This window comes from Myotis yumanensis, unplaced genomic scaffold, assembly GCF_028538775.1.
Source record: "Myotis yumanensis isolate MYYU_CA2020_CCGP unplaced genomic scaffold, mMyoYum1.0.hap1 SCAF_1, whole genome shotgun sequence".
Lineage (NCBI taxonomy): Eukaryota > Metazoa > Chordata > Mammalia > Chiroptera > Vespertilionidae > Myotis > Myotis yumanensis.
Window position 1 is genome coordinate 173,582,116 of NW_027223752.1, and position 21,936 is coordinate 173,604,051.

The 21,936-nt window shown below is 40.7% G+C and overlaps 1 non-coding gene across 1 annotated transcript; it reads left to right on the plus strand.

Annotated features, from left to right (window-relative positions):
• The first annotated feature begins 20,092 nt into the window (after positions 1 to 20,092).
• Positions 20,093 to 20,198, plus strand: LOC139000463 (U6 spliceosomal RNA). Its single transcript, XR_011469627.1, has one exon. It is a non-coding gene; the product is annotated as a U6 spliceosomal RNA (small nuclear RNA).
• The last annotated feature ends 1,738 nt before the right edge of the window (positions 20,199 to 21,936 follow it).

Consider the following 21,936-nt stretch of genomic DNA (forward strand, 5'->3'; position numbering starts at 1 on the left):
GAGACCCTGCTCTAGAGTAATCCTTAAAATAATAATTTAAAATATATAACTCATAAGCTAATGGTGGGCAGGGAAAGAATGAGCAAAAAAATTACTTGACTAATTTAAAAGAGGAAAAAAATTGGAAAGAAAAAAAAAGAGAAAGGATGGGACAAGTAGAAAGCAAACAGTTATATTAGTAAAATAACATTAATTAGCCAAAGCCGGTTTGGCTCAGTGGATAGAGCGTCGGCCTGTGGACTGAGAGGTCCTGGGTTCGATTCCGGTCAAGGGCATGTACCTTGGTTGTGGGCACATCCCCAGTGGGAGATGTGTGGGAGGCGGCTGATCGATGTTTCTCTCTCATTGATGTTTCTGACTCTCTGTCTCTCTCCCTTCCTCTCTGTAAAAAATCAATAAAATATATTTTAAAGAAATAACATTAATTATAAATGGATTAATATTCTAATTAAAGACTAAGATTGTCAGATGGGGACAAAGTCCCTACCTAAATGATGCAAAGGAAACATCTATACTAATAAAAGGGTAATATGCTAATTAGACCAGGAGACTTTTCGGGAGACCGGCCGGGGAAGGCAGTTGGGGACAAGAAGGCTGGTGGGGGGGTGCAGTTGGGGGAGAGCAGGCTGGCAAGCAGAGTGGTTAGGGGCGATTGGGCATGCAGGCAAGTGAGCAGTTAGGAGCCAGGGGTCCTGGATTATGAGAGGGATGTCTGACTGGTCCCAGACTGGAGAGAGTGCTGGCTGGGCTGAGGGACAACCCCCCCTTCCCCTCCCCGCATGAATTTCGTGCACTGGGCCACTAGTTTTAAATATAAGGATGCAGAAAAGTTGAAGGTGAAATGGTTTAAAAGTCTAGACTATGAAACTCTAATAAAAATAAAACTGGTATAGCTATACTAATATTAAAATAGATTTTAATGCAAGTGTATTACTAGAAGCAAAGAAAGATATTTCATAATGATACAAGGGTCTTCCATCAGAATGATAGAAGTGATTGATCTAAAATGCCAGATGTCATTATTTCACTGATATAAATCTTTCAGTGTCTCCCAGTGACCTTGGATAAAGCTCAAACTATAATTATGGCAGATAAGAACCTTCATTAATCATCTGTTTTACTGCTAACATCTCAAGTAATTCTTTCCTCACAATTCCTGTTTAGGAGTGCTGAAGAGCATGCAATTACTCAGAATTACCCTATTGTTTTATACTCTCTCTGCTTTTGCTCATATTGGTCTCTCTTCCTGGAATGTTTTTCTTCATGAAAGTCATCTGAAAAGGCTCTATTATCTTTCAAAACTGTATTATGTTATATTTCATCTAAACCTTTTCTGACTGACCTCCACATATATTCCTTCCTTCCTCTGTGTACCTCTGTATCTCAAAAACACTTAAACACTAGCTATAAAATTCATTTCTTATATTATTCTGTCTTTTCTGATAGCCAGCAGAAAGATATTAGGCTCTTATTACATTTTACTGAACTTAATTTATTTGTGTTGGTAGATGCAGGAGTCTTGGAGAGATACTTGCTATAATATTATCTAAAATTTTTACCAATATATTTTGCCAATTACTATAGTCTTTTTTAGATTCTTCTAACTTGTGATTTGTTTAAACAATTATTTCAATTAGGATTTTTTAAACTAAAAAATTATTTCCTTGTCATTTTATTAATTTTAAGACCTGTAAATGGAGTCATGTGAGTAGTTACTACAATAAGTTACACCAGTAAAATGTCTTAGAAAGAGCATCTATTTATATTGTCCTTCTTTTACAGATTCCTTGATTCTTTTTCACAGCATTGCTCATTTTTCTAGACTGACCTAGTCAAATTGTAATGAGCACATGAATTAACTTGAAAAACTCGTGTTTTCATATATTTATAAAAGGTATGAATCCATATTTTTCTGACAATTTAGAGTAGAATTTTAGAAGTTATTCAATGTGGCCTTATCAACAAAGTGCAATGTTAGGAAAAAACTGCAATGTTTTTAATTTTTGGATGTTATTCAGCTGATTTTACAGTTCTTTTTGCTAAACTAAGAAATTAAAATAGCCAAAGCACTTTCTTAGATGAATTGATTTATATAACCAGGCTAATGATATTTTCATAATTTCAAAAGGGAGGAATTTCAGATTTGTGTTGTAATAGACTAGTTAAGAATGAAAACTTGGAATCAAAATGCCTGGATCTAAAGTCAAGCTTTGGGACATTCTAACAATATAATCTTGGGCAATTTCCTTACCTCCCCTAAGGCCCAGTTATTTTCATATGTAAAATGCAGGTGACAATAATAAATTATTCTTAGGTTCAAATGAGTTAATATAGATAAGATATTTGGCAAGGTTCCTGCCACATAGTAAATGTTCAGTGGAAATGAGCTAATACAAAGATATAGCTAAGTAAAATCAATAAACCATACAGTTAATCAAATGGGCTATTTTACATCATCTACCATGTATCTAAATATTAATATTAAAGATACCATTTAGTGAGCACTGTGCTAAGTATTTTGTATACATTATCCCATTTAAATTTTATGATAACTTTGAGAGTTGACTATAATGTCCTTATTTCATAGAGAAGTTAACTGAGGCTCAGAGAGTATATGTCCAACGTTATACATTAGTGAGAATATTTTGTCATGATCATTTGAAGCAGACATTTAATATCAGCAATATTTTGATGCAGCCTATAAAAACAAATTTTTAAATTTTCTGTTTTCCCCACAAATGAAAATAGCTTTATTGGGCTCTTTTTCAATTAAATACACACACACACACACACACACACACATACACACACACACACGTTGAAAATAAAGCAATACAAAAAAGTATACTCACTCTTATTCTTACTATCCTATATAATAAAAGGGTAATATACAAATAGACCAAATGGCAGAACAACCGAACAGCCAATTAAAGCAGAATATGCTAATGACATGCTAAGGCTGCTTAGCTGCTCTCTATGACGTGCACTGACCAACAGGGGGCAGACAGTCAACTGGTCGACCAGTCGCTATGACATGTACTGACCACTAGGGGGCAGATGCTCTGACTGGCAGGGTAGCTTGCTGCTGGGGTCCAGCCAATTGGGACTGAGTGAGATGGGCCAGACACACCCTGGAGCCCTCCTGCAGTCCCTCCCTGGCCCAATTGTGCATCGGTGGGGTCCCTCATCCTGGCTAGTGCCCTCTCCCATCCTCAGGGGATGTCAGAGAGCTAGTTTCAGCCCAATCCCGCAGGCCACTCCCCTTGGGAGAGTGCCAGATGCAGGGCTCATGGCTGGTGAGCACCACTGCGGCAGTGCAAGCCTCTTCTGATAGGGACTGATTGGGCACGAGCCCGTGGCAGGCACAGTGGGGCCGGGATGAGCGGGAGCAGCAGGTAGGACCTGCAGGCAGCATTGGACTGCGGGTTTCAGCCCAGTCCCTGCAGGTCACCCAGAGGGACCCCACCCATGCACAAATTCGTGCACTGGGCCTCTAGTTCAAGTATAACCACTGATATTTATTATATTTGGTGAACATATAAAAAGCAGACAGTACTTGTTGCCTATTAAATATCCATTCTCCCCCCCCCTTTCATCAAGAGTTCTAAATAGTCTTAATATCCATTCTCAACCCAGGATTACTTTATCACAAATGTATGATATCTAATGGAATTTGCCATCTATTTGGGGAAGGGGGTAAAACAAATACATAAAACATTAGAGAATAGTCAGGAACTCATAACGAGATACTGACTATTGCTTTCTCTGGTTTTGTTTTGTTTTTAATACTGTGGACAGATGACCCATTTAACATGAACAACAACTGTTGACAACCAAGATTTTAGAACTAACTATCTTAAGCACATAGAGTTTGCAAGAGGGTTCTAGTCCAAGATGGAAGCTTTTGGGCTCACCTCCTGTGAATACACCAAATCTACAGCTATGCACAAAGCATTTTCCTCTGAAAGAAATCCAGAAATTACCTGAATGACTCCTATAGATTGGGTGAATGAGAAAATACCCAAGTTAAACCCACTATAAACCCCACAATAAACCCCACTACAGGCACAGTAGCATACGATCAGGAAGAATTCACAACTCCCAGATTATCCCCGGGGAATGAAGAGTTTGCATTTAACATCTAGCACTACATCTAGCAAAACTTCCACCTGAGGGACAGCCCCCCACTGTACCCCCAGAGCACCTAGTTCTGAAAGCCAATGGAGCTTGTATCCACACAACCACAGAACCAGAGCAAACAGAGTCACAGTTCTTGGCAGGCTGGAAAGGACTCGCTGTGGCTGGCCCCCAGGACGCAGTGCAGAACTGGCAGACAGAAAAGCCCAGCTTCCATCTTGTCCTATTTGCATATTTTAAAAGCAGCTGCCTGAAGGTTCAGGCTCCTAATTTAGCACATGTGAAAATCTAAACTCTGACAGTTCTTAATGATGCTGCTATGTTTTGCATGTCAACATGTCATGAATTTTACAGTAGCTTAGTGACCTCTGCTGGCTTACTTCAAAGGGTTATATTTCCAGGTACACAGACAATAAATAGTGTGGTAGAGGCCTGGGGTGGGGTGGAGCAGGGCAGAGGAAGGGAAATGGGGGACATCTACAATACTCGCACAAATACATTTTAAATAAATAAATACATTTCTAATTTATAAGTAGTGAGGGAAAAGGTTATATTTGCAGTGATTTTGAGACAAGATTAAAATGCTCCCATCACATCTCCTGCCTTTGGACTGTGGAAGGCCTTGCAGCTGTCTCAACAAAAAGAATGCAGTGGAACTGATGCAACAACTTCCAAGGCTCAGACAGAAAAGGCAATATATTCTCTCTCTGTCTTGTTCTCACTCTCTTTCCCTCCCTCTCTTTGGATCCACTCACGTTGGAACCCTATGTCACACCTGAAGTATCACGATAAAAGACCAAGTGGTAGAGTGATTACCAAGATGTGCCTTAGAATCCCAGTTGTTCCAGCCCCCGGCAGTTTTGAGTCTTCTCAAACCAGTCACCAGATGTGGGAGTGAACAACCTTCAGAGGATTACAGCTCCAGCCACCATGTGACTGATCCACCCGAGAAGCCAAGAACCAAGAACCAACCCAAGAGAGAACTAACTAGCTGAGCCCAGCTGACACCCAGAACTATGAGAGATGATAATAAAATGATTGTTGATGTTCTAAGCCCTTACATTTGAGAGCAGTTTGTAATACAGCGGTAGATAGCTGGAAAATTTCTATATTTAAATAATTTGTAACAATAGTACAGTTAAGAGATAGCTATAAAAATGGGAAACTAGCTCTAACCGGTTTGGCTCGGTGGATAGAGCGTTGGTCTGTGGACTGAAGGGTCCCGGTCAAGGGCATGTACCTTGGTTGCAGGCACATCCCCAGTTGGAGGTGTGCAGGAGGCAGGTCAATGATGTTTCTCTCTCATTGATGTTTCTAACTCTCTATCCCTCTCCCTTCCTCTCTATAAAAAAATCAATAAAATATATATTTTTTTAAAAATAGGAAACTATAAATGTTACATTTTAAAAATAACTGTAACCCAGACAGGTGAGTCACCATAGCATGGTGGTTAACATCTTGCAGAAGGTTTCTTATATTTAAGGTTTTATGACATGGGCCCTTCTATGAAACTGGCACTGAAATTAAAGCTAGCGTTGGAAGAAGGATTGACACTGTATGGAAGCATTTTTTGAAAAATGAAAAGTAAAAGAGTCAGACAGAAATTAAGTGTGTTACTGTAAAGTTACACCAAATGTGTCTGCCTCTCGTGTCTCCCCTTCCAACTTTCTGCCTCTGCCACCCCCAAGACAGCAAGAACAACTACTCCTCTTTCTCCTCCTTTTCAGCCTACTCAACGTGACGACGAGGGGATGGAGACTTTTATGTTGATCCACTTCCACTTAATGAAGAGTAAATAATCATCATTCAATATAGTTAATAACCTTACCTGTTGTGAATGTGTGTGTTGTTTTCATGTAAAAACGTGTGTCATCATCCTTGCCTAAGTATTCATCTACCTTTTACTTTCCCCACTTGCCATCCAAATGCTCTGACTGTGCATTGACGTATTTACTTTTGTTAAAGAACAAAGGGCTTGCTGCTCTGTGTGCATAGAAGTCAATACTATGACATCAGCTTTTGAGAAAAGAGAAGGCTTTTATTTGCAAGCCGACTGACAAGGAGACAGGAGGCAGGACTCCAATCTGTCTCCTCGATCCAGGGTTCAGGGCAGGCTTAAGAGGTTTCAGCTTCCGATCTTCCTGGACAATGTATCCTTCCCTCCTGAAAAGGATCTGGTGTTGAGTTTCTGGTCATTTCCAGGCCCTTTGGTTCCACTGAAGGGAACAGTAAAGGGTTCACAAGTGTTACCCATTAGTGGTGTTCACAGTGTTACTCTTAAGTGGTATATCCAAGGTTTAAACTTTGGTTCCGGGTCTTGTTAGAAATAGGATAGGACCAGTTTGAGCTGGTTCTGTGGTTACACTTTGCAGTGTAGGAGTTATATTTTAACTTTAAAAAAAATCTGTATTGATTTTAGAAAGGAAGGGAGAGGGAGAGAGAGAGATAGAAACATCAATGATGACAGAGAATCATTGATTGGCTGCCTCCTGCACACCCTCTATTAGGGATCAAGCCCACAATCCAGGCATGTCCCCTGACTTGGAATTCAACTGTGACCTCCTGATTCATAAGTCAATGCTCAACCACGGAGTGACACTGATCGGGCTATATTTTAACTTTGGATTGATTTCTCCTTAGACATAAGCATGAGCAATGGCAGAAGGGATTGGCAGTTTGAAAAGAAGCATTGTGCCCACCAGGATGTCTATGAAATGGATTTCAGTTTTTCTGCTGCTATGGTTGAGTTGTAACTGTAGCCTGGGAGCTGTGGAAAGGTGCTGGTACATCCCACAGAATTCAGCCTTTGGATAAATATGCAGACAATCTTGGGTGAACTTGTCCACAGTGGTCATGAAGTGATTGTTCTGACATCTTCTGCTTCCTTGTTTGTTGATCCCAACAAATCATCTGCTATTAAATTTGAGATTTACCCTACATCTTCAATAAAAAATAACATCATGGTGTGTGTTTTCATGTACCTGACCAAATAAATATACATGTGATCTGCCAAAAGACACATTTTGGCTGCTTTTTTCACCTAATGCAAGAAATGTTTTAGGAATTGTCTGATTTTATTGAAAAGCTCTGTAAAAATATCATTTTTAATAGGAAACATAACAAAACTACAAGAATCATTCTTGCAGATGCCATCATTCCCTGTGGTCAGCTGCTGGCTGAATTACTGAAAATACCTTTAGTGTACACTTTCTGCTTCCTTCCTGGCTAGACAATTGAAAAGTATAGTGAAGAACTCTCAATCCCTCCAACCTATCTACTTGTTATTATGTCAGAATTAAGTGATCAAATGACCTTCATGGAGAGGATAAAAATTATGATATATGTGCTTTACTAGTATTTTGACTTTTGGTTCCAAACATTTAATGAGAAGTGGAACCAAATTTATAGTGAAGCCCTGGGTAAGTCATGTTTTCAGTTGGTAGCACAAAACCCTAATTTTCCTACTGCCTTAGAAAGTGAGTTTGCATAAATATAAAGTCAGAGTCAGAGAAATTTGTCTTTAAAAGTGAAATGATGAAATAATATAAATGGTCTTTCAACCTGCAAATAAATTATAAGATCAGTTTGAACCCTGTGGTCCATTATTAATACAGGTACTTCTGGAAGTTGGCGACCACAAATTGAGGCATTGACGAGTTCTTTAAGCAATCACATATTCATTCTTATTTATTGGTTTGCTTGTAATAGGCTTTATTTTATAGAGGAGTTATAGGCCCATAGCAACATTAAGTAGAGATTTCTCATATATGCCCTGCCCCCATATATACATTTCCTCCTCTATTATTAACACCCCCCAGCAGAGAAGTATATTGGTTACGATTGATGTAGGTATATCATTATCATCCAAAGTCCATAGTTTACATTCACTCTTGGTGTTAATTTATAATGTTTATATATCCACTATTATGGTTTTGTACAGAGTATTTCACTGCCCTAAAAGTCCTCTGTGCTTTGCCTATTCATTCTACATGTCAATTTTATTATAATTTCTTCCCAATGTCAATAAGAGGCATTAGAAATTTCACTAAATATCTTCATCGAAGCAGGCCGACATGTAGATTGAGGAGTTAAATATTTCTAGCACATTGTCTATGGAGCATTGAGGAAATTGTTTCCCCTTGCATAGCTTTGCTTCATTTAAATTAAACTATTTTCCCATATTACCTGAAGGATTCCTTCACAATTGAGAGATAAAGTGGCCCTATCTCAGATTCAGGAACCTATAATTCTAGGTTTCTAATCATTACACATTCCTTCATTAAGTATTTACAAATTATTTGTTTTAAAGGTCTAAAATCTTGTTGAAGGGTGGACATACATGTTATTACTCTATATTTTCAAAAACTATGTCTCTCATTAGAGGAAAATGAGCCAAACTTATGGGTGAGCACATCTATTTCCATACTTTATGAACATTTTCCAGCTATTTAAAAAATACTTTTATTTAATACACAAATATTGTTAAGCTCCTAACATGATCCAATTGCAGTAGTAGCCATACTCTCAGAACCCTCATGGTTGACTTGGAAACCTTAGGAATAAGGGAATAGCTTGCTACATTGTAGACTGAGTACTCTAAGGAAAGGTGTCTTCATGGGTATGGTAGGGTTAATTAATTAAGATGTAGAAATCATTGTTTACACTTACACTAGTTAATTTTGAATCTTTACAGAAAAACAAATGCATGTTTAATTCTTTAATGCTTAGTTTAATACTTGTTTATGATTCTGACTGTACTGAGGTGACAGTTGTGATAAAAGTCTATTATACTTTTTTTATATATGAACAAAATATATATATTTGTAATTGTATTTTCAAACCAAGACACTTTGGAAAAGAGTATGGAGTTTCCTAAAAAAATTAAAAATGGAACTCCCATTTGACCCAGTGATCCCACTTCTAGGAATATATCCTAAGAAATCAGAAACACCGATCAGAAAGAATATATGCACCCCCATGTTCATAGTGGTGCAATTTACAATAGCGAAGATTTGGAAACAGCCCAAGTGCCCATCAGCAGATGAGTGGATAAAAAAGCTGTGGTACATTTACACTATGGAATACTATGCAGCTGTAAAAAAGAAAGAACTCACCATTTGCAATAGCATGGGTGGACCTGGAGAGCATTATGCTAAGCAAAGTAAGCCAGTCCGAGAAAGATAAGTAACACATGATCTCACACATTTGTGGAATTTAATGAACAAAAAAACTGATGAGTAAAATAGATCTAGAGACATAGAAGCTGACGAATTTCAGAGTAACGGCAGTGTTGGGGGTGGGTGGGAGGGGAGTGATTAACTGGGGAACTTAATATGCATAGCCCATGGACACAGACAATAGAGTGGTGAAGGCCTGGGAGGGGCAGTTATGGGGTGGAGGGGGTCAATGGTAAAAAGAAACACAAAGGGGACATCTGTAACACTTGCAACAATAAATATAAATTTAAAAAAGCCTATTCTGATCCTATATGCAGTTTAAACTTGATTACACTCATACTGACCAACACATTATTTATTTATTTATTTATTTATTTATTTATTTATTTATTCATTCATTCATTCATTTTAAAAAGAGGGTTGTTAGGGTTGCCAAAGGAGGAACACATGGGGCCAAAGTAGTAAGGAATTATAAATTTGGGGGCTCAGATGATGTTGAGCCCCCAAATGGTGCCAGCACCCAGGCTCTGGGAGTCAGAGATTTTAAAGGACTCGTGGCGGGCTTTTTCGGTGAGAAGCTCTCTGGACACGTCTAGATCCTGGGAAAGTCCGGAAAGGAAAGATAATGGTCTCAGCAAGTGGGATGTCGTTTCAGCAAAAGGGGATGTAGGTTGTGAAGTGATATAAAGGTCAGTTCCCAGGAGGGGGGTATTGATTCAATTATTTGATCAGACCTAACAGAGAGAATGAGAGAGAGAGAGAGAGAGAGAGAGAGAGATTGGTTGCTTTCTGAGCTCGCCCTGACCAGAAATTGAACCCAAAACTTGGATATGTGCTCTGACTGAGAATGGAACCTGCCACCTTTTGTATTTGGGACAAGGCTCCAACCAACTGAGTCACACTGGCCAGGGCTGATTAACACACTTAAAAATCCAGCATCTTGGATTCCTACTTCACAGACTTATGAGAATTAAATGGCTCAAAATTCATTGTTGAAAATAAACTGCATCCCTCAAACCTCATCCCCCTCTATCCAGTCAAGAATCAGACAGACAAGACCACTCCTCTTAGCCCCCACCCATCTTTGCCCCCCCATAGGTGATGTCATTACCTGAAGAAGATGGAGCAGGATGAATAAAGTAGGTGATGGGAAAGGTTTGGATTTTCATTTATTCCCTCATTCTTAGTGCTAGTGTTCTAGCTTTGGACAATTTATTGTTATGTCTTTTCTCTGTTTCCTTAAGGGCTTGCCTGAGACAATGAGGTGGCACAGATGAGGCTCTGAAGCAGTGGATATATGCCCAGAGTTGAGAAATAACTCTTACTCGGCTTTTCACAAAATGCAAGTGCTAGCTATTGTTTTTAGCTGCCAAGGACACCAGTCAGATTACTGGCCAGTTTCCATTACACTTTTTTTCTAGTGGCAAAAGCTTTTATATCTCTGAGCAGGTGGCTCAGCCCAGGTCAGTCAGAACACTTCTCCCTCTGGTGAGGTAAGTCATGTGATCCAAGTCATACCATTCCACCAGATGGAGATAGCAAGGAAGGCCTTGCCGTGGAATACGTGGAATACCAGAGTAAGAAGGTTTTGAAAATAGATGCCAGTGGGCCTATTTCTTATCTTGTGGAGAATGTTTGTTTGTAATAGGAGATAATGAAACCCCCAGAGAGATAGCAGAGATTAGAAATACAAAAAGATAGGGGGACAGAGAGAGAGAGAGAGAGAGAGAGAGAGAGAAGGCGGAGGGAGAAAGAGAGAGACATCAAGTGCTGTTTCCAGGTCTGAGGTTCTAAAAGCTGACACTCCTCAGCGTGTTAGTTGATGAAAGATTCTGGGCAGGGAGTCCGCCTCCTCAGCTGGGTATCACACCTCACAATCTGGAGCGGAAAGCAGCACGGTTCAGAGTGTGTCTTATGTAAACAGTTCCTGCACCCCCTGGCCCCCACTCCTTCTTGTCTGTCAGCAATGTCCTCATCTCACATCTCCCAGGAAAAGCAACTCTTTTCAGGTACAAAGGAGTGTACTCTCAGGGGAGACATTCACTCAAGGGAACCAAACCCGTGGAAATTCAATGCTTGTCTACCAAGTGAACAATCTTTTACATAATTAAACAAAACCTTTCTTTTTATACTTGTATTTGCTTTATATTCACGGAACAAAAAATGCAAGAGAGTTAATCGAACAAAGGAACTGTTTGTCATAAATTTGTTTCCAAAAACCATTGGCAGCTTTGATGTTTTTTTTTTTTTAAGCTCCTATTCTGTTAAACCAGGGTGGCAAGATTCAGCCCTTGCTCTAGGTCAAGGTACCCTGCACCTTTCTTCCTCCTGGCAGTCTGTGCAAAAAGCTCTTCACAGCTTACCTGCTACAAATTGGACGCTAACCCATAGGGGTGGTAATGCAGCTGACTTTCTTTTCCATTTTGCTTCCAATATCACTCTAGTGTTCCTGTGCAGATCAGAAACAACTGACTGGGGTTGTCCTGTGAGGACTTAAAAATGTAGAACTGAAACAAAGTAAAATGCCAAGGAAAGAAATAGAAATTGATCGGTGGGGGGCGGGGGGTAGGGGCCGGGAGAATGTCAAGGGGGGGAAAAAAGGAGACATATGTAATACTCTTTGTAATAATTTAAGAAATAAAAATTATTTAAAAAAAAAAGAAAGAAAGAAATAGAAATTGAATTGAATTAATCTGCCATGTGGTGGGTTCGGAGTGCGGTGACTGATACTTGTGGCACATTCTTGGGGGCAGGACCAGAGCCTTCTAAGGAGAACAGGTTCGAGAATAATGCAGCTGAGGACCCAATGCAGTCCCAATAACTCTATTTTGGTGTAGTGTAAGCCTTCGAATTTATTGCCCCGCCTATTCACACTGCTGCCAAATAACAGCTGCCATCTTGTCAACTCCGTTCAACTTAAGTTTTCACAATAGCCCTCTCTTCCCTTGACCTGGCCCCACTCCTCTTTCTGTTTTTGGTATTAAAAGCATAAAGGGGAGTTTGATCTACTATATGACTAGATATTACACAAGATCATTTTGGGTTTTTTTTTTTCATTCCTATGAAGGGATGGACATTTAAAAGAAAGTCCAGTAATAACTACAAGTAGGCTTGTATTAGAAAAGCTGAGCTGCAATAGAATGAAATTTCAACTGGAGAGTGAGAATTAATAATTATCCAGCTGTTGAAGAAGAGGCTAGAAGCAGACACTGGTGTTCAGTGAGATATCATAGGTCCCCTGCATGATTGGGAATGTCTAGTCTAGGCTCTAGACCAGTGATGGCGAACCTATGACGTGCGTGTCAGAGGTGACACGCGAACTCATTTTTTTGGTTGATTTTTCTTTGTTAAATGGCATTTAAATATATAAAATAAATGTCAAAAATATATATCTTTGTTTTACTATGGTTTCAAATATCAAAAAATTTCTATATGTGACACGGCACCAGAGTTAAGTTAGGGTTTTTCAAAATGCTGACATGCCGAGCTCAAAAGGTTCGCCATCACTGCCCTAGACTCAAGAGTATTGAATTCTGCTAGCTATAGCTATATTAAATATTGTCATCTTGGAATCTCAGCTTGTCACATATTATAGATTGGCTCATATAACACTCATTCCCTGTCTTTTTCTTACCTGACTCTATTATAGCAGCTATAAAACCTAAAAATTTAATTTCCCAGCCTCTCTGGAAACTAAAGTGCCCATGTGACATGGTTCTGGCCAATGAGAGTAAGCAGATGTGATTTGCGGTTTTGAGGCCTGGAGGCATTGACACTATTTGGTACAGTGAGGCAGCAAGTAAGAGGATGATGAGAGCAAGATATAAATGACAGACCAAAAAGGTAGAAAGAGCCTGGGTGTCCAGTGGCATTTTTGAGTCTTAGCACCAGTCTGGAAGTTAGATAGTAAATTTCTATTCTTTTAAGCCAGCGCTTCTCATCCTTTCCATATCCTGGCCCACGCCGAAATGACAACATTTATATGCCGCATGTAGGTAGGGGGACGAAGCTGCTCAGTACTGGAGACAATCCCTCACACCTTAAATGCCTACTCCAAACACTAAATGATCACTATCTTAGCTTTTAACCATTTAAAACGCTCAGAGAATTTGGACTTAATCCACTTTTAGTTGGGATTTTCTTTCCCTGAAGTTGAAAACATCCCCGACACAGTAGAGTTTGAAAAAAGTCTTGGGAACCTCACCCAAGGATATTTTTCCATTGATTTTTAGAAAGAGTAGAAGGGAAGGGGAGAGACATAGAGAAACACTCATGTGAGAGAGACACATCCATTGGTTGCCTCCTCCACGTGCCCTGCAACCCAGGTACATGCCCTTGACCAGAATTAAACCCGGGACCCTTCAGTCCACAGGCGACACTCTATTCACTGAGCCAAACCAGCCAGAGCAAGGATATATCTAGTAACTTAACCTGAGAAAGAGGGACTGCTTAGGTAACTGCAAGTCGTGATGAAGGTAAAAAGCAAGTTGGCCTCTGTATGGGAAAAGTGGAAGTGTGGCATGTAAAAGAGAAATTCTGTTAAAAGAGAGGGATTTTTGATGTAAAGAATCTGACTGTGGTACATCTACACAATGGAATACTACCCTGCGGTAAAAAAGAAGGAATTCTTACCATTTGCAATGGCATAGATGGAACTGGAGAGCATTATGCTAAGTGAAATCAGCCAGTCAGAGAAAGATGAATATTACACGATCTCACTCATTTGTGGAATAAAATGAACAACATAAACTGATGAACAAAAACAGATCCAGAGACAGAGAAGCATTGATCAGATTGTCAAACCTCAGAGGGAAGGTAGGGGAGGGTGGGGGTAAGGGGGAGAGATCAACCAAAGGTCCTGTATGCATGCATATAAGCCTAACCAATGGACAGAGACACCATGGGGGTGAGGACATGAGTGGGGGGGTGTTGGGGGGTAATGGGGGGGGATAAGGACACATATGTAATACCTTAATCAATAAAGAAATTTTAAAAAAAGAATCTGAGGATTGCTCATTAGGATGAGGAGCAGATCAAAGTAAAGGCCTTGCAGGTGACTGGCTGATGGAATGGAGATCGAGGTCTGCAAGTCCAGGAGGGAAATAGGAACTAAGAGAACTGGAGCTAAGTTGCCTTAGGATGCAGAACATACTGACGTAGAGGAATGTATTGTAGGCTTATGTATTGAAGGAGAAGGGAGAGATGTCTGCTACATGAGAGCTATACTGCTGTCAAGTGGGGAGGGGACTTAGAATGAGGTTATATGTTTCAAATGGTTAGATTGTTAGAGAAGGTCCTCGCTTATTGTCAAGAAGTAGCATTGGGAATCCAGGGGAATAGTCTTGCTGTACCCTTCTACCTCCCCCTTTAACCTTTCCCTTCTGGGCAATTTAGGCCAGGTTGCAGCACTGCAGATAAAATACACAGATGAGCATATTTTTCTAAGCCTCATTCCCTAACGGCAAAGATTTTCTTCTTGACCAAACTATTCTGTCTCTGCTGAACTGTTTTGCAACTATGCCTGACCTTTGCACTTTGGTGTTCCTCTCAGCATTGCCCAATTTTAGCAAGAATCCTGATAAGTCAGTTTAACTAGAATCTCTCATCTTCCATATCTGATCATTCTCATCATCTAATTGGGTTTCTCATCTGCCATCATTCCCCAGGTGATATCTGATTATCCTGACCTGCCTTTAGCAAGAATCCTGTTAAGTTGGTTTGGCCAAAGTCACCTCTGGTTTCCTCTTACTAATGACCCCCACCATGCTCCTTGGCTATACATTCCCATTTGACTGTGCTGGATTTGAAGTTGAGTACAATCTCTCCCCTGCTACAAGACCCCACTGCAGTTTCCCTACACCCATTGCCGTGATCTCCCTTGAATAGTCTGCACTACTGTCTTTAACAAGTGAGATAATGTTTTCTTTAACAATTTGAATAATATTTATTCCCTAACATTGATTGGGAATTAATAATAAGTAAATAATAATAATAATCCTATATATAAAAGGCTAATATACAAATCGACCGGACGGCAGAACGACCTGTCACAATGATGCACACTGACCACCAGGGGGCAGACATCGACGCAGGAGCTGCCCCCTGGTGATCAGTGCACTCCCACAGGGGGAGTGCTGCTCAGACAGAAGCCGGGCTCATGGCTGGCAAACACAAAAAGCCTCTCCCGCCTCCACGGTAGCACTAAGGACCCCTCGACAGACACCCCCCAAAGGGTCCTGGACTGTGAGAAGGTGCACCTGGCCTCTAGTTATAGATAATTTAGGTATTGCAGATTATTGAAGTTGTAATGTACTAGATGTCTGATACCATTTAAAATAATATACAAATATTAACTTATTTAATCCTCATTAAAACTTAATCAACTTAGTGTTAAAGCAGCATTTAACATTATGATTTGGTGTGAAAGACAGAGTGCACTGGACAATTAAGGAGATTATTTTATTTAAACAATTGCAATGGAGAAGAATCCTCGAAGGAAAGGGAGGGCCTGGGAGTTTATAGAGGCAGATAAACAATGGAGTCATCTGTCATAGGGGAATTAGGAGGAAGGATAGAAGCATCTTGGAATGTGAGGGGCCAGGGTTGTGCTTTCTGGTTAGCCATTTCCTGGAGTACAAAATGCTACAAGGATTTCTTAACCATTCTGCTCAAAGACAGAGCTCAGATAAAAGAATAAGAGAAGTATATAAATGTAGCAATTAATGACAACTTTTTACTAAACTCTATCCCCATAATTCACACTCTTTAACGTGAATTAAAGGAAAAACCGATTATTTTATGTTATCCTAAAATGATCTACTGTTAAATTTAAGGAGAATGGAAAAGTAGGCTCATCCTCAGCGCTACATTTTAAGAGAAGCCAATATGTGATAGATATGTATAAAATGATTGAAGTTTTTAACAAGCTTCCCAATAGGCCAAGTACAAAATGTCACCAGGGCACAAATAAGCATATCTACCAACGGCTAAGTAGCAATGGGCAGATCTCGGAGAGCAAATACTTGGCGATAAGTATTGTTAATTAGGACCTCGCCCAGGACACCCTTTCCTGACCTAGATCATCTCTCTGGTCATGTAGGTGAGAGCCTCCCCCTGACCTTTTCTCTCCTGGCGTGTAGCTTGTCAGGCAGTAGGATTCCCGCCTCCCCCGCCTGGCACCCCCCCCCCACACACAGACACCTGGAGATCCCCCAGTGAGACCAAGCAATCTGTGGAGACCTAGACCAGTGGTCAGCAAACTGCGGCTTTCGAGCCACATGCGGCTCTTTGGCCCTTTGAGTGTGGCTCTTCCACAAAATACCGACTTCTGCACATGGGCCACGAAGTTCCACGAAGTTTCAAACGCACTGTACGTGCGCGCCTGGATGTGGTATTTTGTGGAAGAGCCACACTCAAGGGGCCAAAGAGCCGCATGTGGCTCGCGAGCCGAGGTTTGCCGACCACTGACCTAGACCGTGAAAGGACACACCTGGAAAGCTGCTGAATATTCTATTGAGATCTTCCCCTGGGACCTCCCCTAAAATCTCCACCCTTAAAACCCTTAGGACAGGGGACTCAGTGGCCGGAGCCATCCCCCCAGGCGAGGTACCTGTCACCTTTACCCCCGCCCCCCCCATACTATACCCCTAGAGAAGAACAAGGGGGCCGGCAGAAAGCCCCATCTGATTTCCATACATGGGCAGGAGACATGGGACAGGCCCTGATTGGTCAGCTTGAAGAAGAAAGCAGTTCACTCCTTCCAAGGGGTTAAAAGGAGCTCTGGTGCTGACCAATCAGTGGAGATCACAGCCCTGAAAGAACACACCTGGAAAACTGATGGATATTTTATTGGGATCCTCCCCAGAGGCCTCCAGCTAAACACCCTGAAGACAGTGCAGCTCTCTCTATGGCAGTGATGGCGAACCTCTGACACGCGAACTCATTTTTTTGGTTGATTTTTCTTTGTTAAATGGCATTTAAATATATAAAATAAATATCAAAAATATAAGACTTTGTTTTACTATGGTTGCAAATATCAAAAAATTTCTATATGTGACACGTCACCAGAGTTAAGTTAGGGTTTTTCAAAATGCTGACACGCCGAGCTCAAAAGGTTTGCCATCACTGCAAGTCTATGGAGTACTCTGCACCTTTCCCCACCCCACCCCACCCCCACCCCCCAGGCGCTGCTTCCTTACCTCTCTCTTTCTCCTAAACAAGTTGCCTCTGTAACTTGTTTCCTGAGCCCATTTCTTCTACAGCTTACTTCTACCTCTGTGACTTTCTAAATAAACTTTCTCCTATAGTGTGAATCTTGACTCTGAATTCATTCCTAGCCAGACCTCAAGTACCAAGGTTGATGAACCAAGGTCCATCTGACTCCATCTGTCTAACACCTGGTGCTGTTTTCACCACCAACACAGCCATGCATTTAGCTTTTTCTTTACAGATATAAGGTATTAGTAACTCCTCCACCTTGGAAACTGAGAGGCTGAGAAACATATGTGGTATTGGGTTAGAATGATGTTTTAGACAGGTTTCTCAGGCTGCAGTGTGGGATTTAAGAAATACAAGACTGGATCAGGCAGACAAGTTAGAAGAGAGTTATTGAGATTTTCTAGGCAGGAGATAATGAATATCTGAACTGGAAAGCTGTAGAAATGTGAAGCTGTGGTAGGTAGTTAGACAAATATAAGCAGAGCAAGGCTTGGCACCGAAGGTCACAGGGTAGAAAGCCCCAGATGCCTAGCAAAAGACTGTAGGGTGGGACCTCCCCCGCAGGTGACCTTTCCTCCCCTAGCATATGCTGGTCATGTTGTTTGAATCCCTGACCTTTTCTCCCTAGAGTTAACATATTGCCTCAGTTGTATTTCAGCTCCAGGCCCAGAAAAGCAACAAAACCAGAACAGTGACCCCACAGCTGACCTCAGGACCAGCTGCGTTGGATAATGATCCCCTGGAGAAACCAAGCAATCAGTGGAGATCTAGACCTTGAAAGGACACACCTGGAAAGCTGCTGAATATTCTATTGAGATCTTCCCCTGAGACCTTCCCTAAAGTCTCCACCCTTAAAACCCTTCAGACACGGGACCCAGTGGCAGGAGCACGCCTAGCTTTTCTCTTCCCCCTCCCCATGCCCCCAGGCACAGCACCTGTCACCTTCCTCACTTCTAAACTTCAAGGGACCTTCTTTTACCTCAATACTTGTTTCCTAAACCCATTTCTTCCACAAATTACTTATTATACCGCTGTGATTTTCCAAATAAATGTTCTCTTATTCTTTGAGTCTTGGCTCTGCATTCTTTCCTAGCCAGAACTCAAATGCAGAGGTTGCTGAACCCAAATCCCGTCTGACCCCAAAAGTCTAACACCTGGTGCCATTTTCACCACCCACAGCAAAGCCCAAACAAGAAACATTTCTCTGTACCCTTACGGGAACTGGGTGTTATTTTCTAAATCTGCTCATCTGATATTAGAACAATGTTATCTCGTTGTTTGGATTTCAATGTCTTTTATTACTAATAAAGATAAAAATTAGCATTTATTAATCATTTTGTATAACTACTGTTCAGTTTTTAAATTTTATTTTTTTCTTCCATAAAATGCTTTAAACTTTAAATGTATGAGAGATTCAAACTACCTAGAATTAACCAACAATGGTAATAGGGACATTTGAACATACAAAAACAAATAGCACCAATTGAAAGTCAAAGCAATTCTATTTTACCTTAATGAAACGCATTCACTTTGTTCTGACCTTCAGCTTTGATATACACAAAGTTGTTCGGGGGACAGAAATAACTGACTCAGCATAGACCAAAAGATTTGTGTTGAAAAAGAGTCCAAAAGGCTAATTCTAAATAAGTTCATCCAGAATTCAATCAGTTCCACGGTTCAGAAAAATAATGATTTTTACCTGTACATTCTTTCATTATTTTTGTAAAAAATTCTTTTCAATTACGGTTTACACTCAATATCTATATATATAAAAAGCCAGGGACCGGAATGCTGTAACAACGGGAACAACCAGTCACTATGACACCCACTGTGGCCAGCAAACTGGCCAGATTGGGGGAGGAGCCAGCCGGCCAACTTTCTGCAACTTCCCTCCCCACCTGGCCCCACCCCATATCAACACTGAATTTGTGCACTGGGACTCTAGTTATTTCATATTAGTTTTAGGTGTACAGCATAGTTGTTAGCCAATAATATATTTTACAAAGTGGTCCCCCAATATTTCAAGTACCCATCTGGCATTGTACATAGTTATTACAATATTATTGACTATATTAGAGGCCCAATGCATGAAATTTGTGCAAGAGTAGGCCTTCCTTCCCCTGGCTGCTGGCACCCGCTTCCCTCTGGCACCCGGGACCCTGGCCTGCCTCGCAGCCCTGGCTTTGTTGGAAGGACAGAAGGATGTCTGATCTAATTAGCATATTATGCTTTTATTATTATAGATTCCCTAAGCTGTATTTTGTATCCTCAGGACTATTTTGTGACTACCAATTGGTAGTTCTTAATCCCTTTTTCACCCAGCCTCCCACCTCACCCTCCCTTTCCTCTGACAACCATCAGTCTGTTCTGTGTAAGACACTATAAACAGAGTTAAAAGGCAATCCACAGAATGGGAGAAATATTTGCAGACCATATATCTGATAAGGGATTAATATCCAGAACATACAGAGAAATTCTAAAACTAAACAATAAAAAGCCAAACAACCTAATTAAAAAATGGGCAAGGACTCAAATAAACATTTCTCCAAGAAAAATGCACAGTGCTTGCCTCAGCAACTCATGCACTAAAATTGAAATGATACAAAGAGGACTAGCATGGCCTTGTGCAAGAATGACACACAAATTCATGAAGCATTCCATACAAGAAAAAACAAAAAAGGGAAATACATAACACCAATAAACATATGAAAAGATCCTCAGCATTACTAATAATTAGAGATATAAATAAAAACTACAATGAGATCTATTTCATTGTAGGGTTAGGATATGGAGAATTTGAAGGGTTAGGATATGGAGAATTTGAAACCTTCCGTACTGTTGGTGGGAATCAATAATACAGTCACTGTGGACAACATTATGTTGGTTCCTCAAAAAATTAAAATTACAATATGATTTAAGGTACATACTGCCTACAATGGAAAGCAGAGTCTCAAAGAGATATTTGTATACCTATGTTTATAGCAGCATTATTCACAGTAACTAAAACATGGAAGCAACCTGTGTCCATCAACTGATGAATAGATAAGCTAAATCCTATATAATAAAAGGCCAGACCATAAGCATAGTGACTGAAACAACCGCTCAACCAGTCGCCATGAGGTGCATTGACCACCTCTTGTCCCCCCCACCCTCCCATCCCGCAGGCTCTGATCGCAGCATGGCTAACAGGGAGCCATGGTGAACAGGGGGTGGTGGTGGGGCAGGACTGGGGATTGGACTCGTGGGGCAGCGGCAGCATCGCCGGGTGTCCCAGAGTGGCATCAGTGTCATGGTGCATTCTGGGGCAGTGGCAAACAGCATCACAGAGTGTCTTGGGGCGGCAGCAGCATCACTGAGTGTCCCGAGGTGGTGGTGAGCAGTGTCGTGGAGCATCCCGGGGCAGCGAGCAGTGTTGCGGAGTGTCATGGGTCCTGGTGGTAGGCTAGGCCTAGGGTCTCTACATGTGCATGATTTCATGCGCTGGGCCTCTAAGTCTTATTATAAGTCCCTGACAAGAAAGAACTTGATAACATGGTTGGGAAAACAAAACAGATAGAAATGAAAAAAATTATAGAACATTAACAAATTCTTCCATATGCCTGGCAATCTCCCTGCCTCAAGACTTATATGTCATTGATCAATTAGAAGTCATCTCCCTTTTCTCTTAATTCCCATGTCTTTCTGTCTATAGGTTGAATTGTAATAATTTCCGGGCATATATTTTCTATATTGATTTTCCCAATGAGAATAGTTCTGCCAGCAGGAAAAACATATTCATCCCTGTGTTTGGGTGGGTTTGCCTATATGAATCTCCTTTTACTTTACTTCTGTAGCCAATTAATGTCCCCTTTTTTATGGATATATTCTTTCATTAGCTATATTAATATATTTAATAAAATATAGTAAAAAATTAAAGACTTGGCAGGAATTTTGTCTTTCTGGTGACTGCCAATAAATCAATTATAAGTAAGTACATAGTTTAACTCTTTTTTTAAAAATTTATTTTATTGATTTTTTACAGACAGGAAGGGAGAGGGATTGAGAATTAGAAACATCGATGAGAGAGAAACATCGATCAGTTGCCTCCTACACACCCCCCACTGGGGATGTGCCTGCAACCAAGGTACATGCCCTTGACCGGAATCGAACCTGGGACCCTTCAGTCCGCAGGTCGACACTCTATCCACTGAGCCAAACCGGTTAGGGCTAGTTTAACTCTTTAAGGACAATCTTATTTACCCAACAACCCAATTCTCATGAGATCACTCACTGTAACACTCTGTACTGACAATTGTAGGTAAGTACATTAGTATTTTCTTATCGCTGCATTTGAGGTTGGTGGCATTTCCAGGACATCAATAGCTATTCTGATTGTGTGAGATGGTGTTTTAGGAAATCTCTTAAG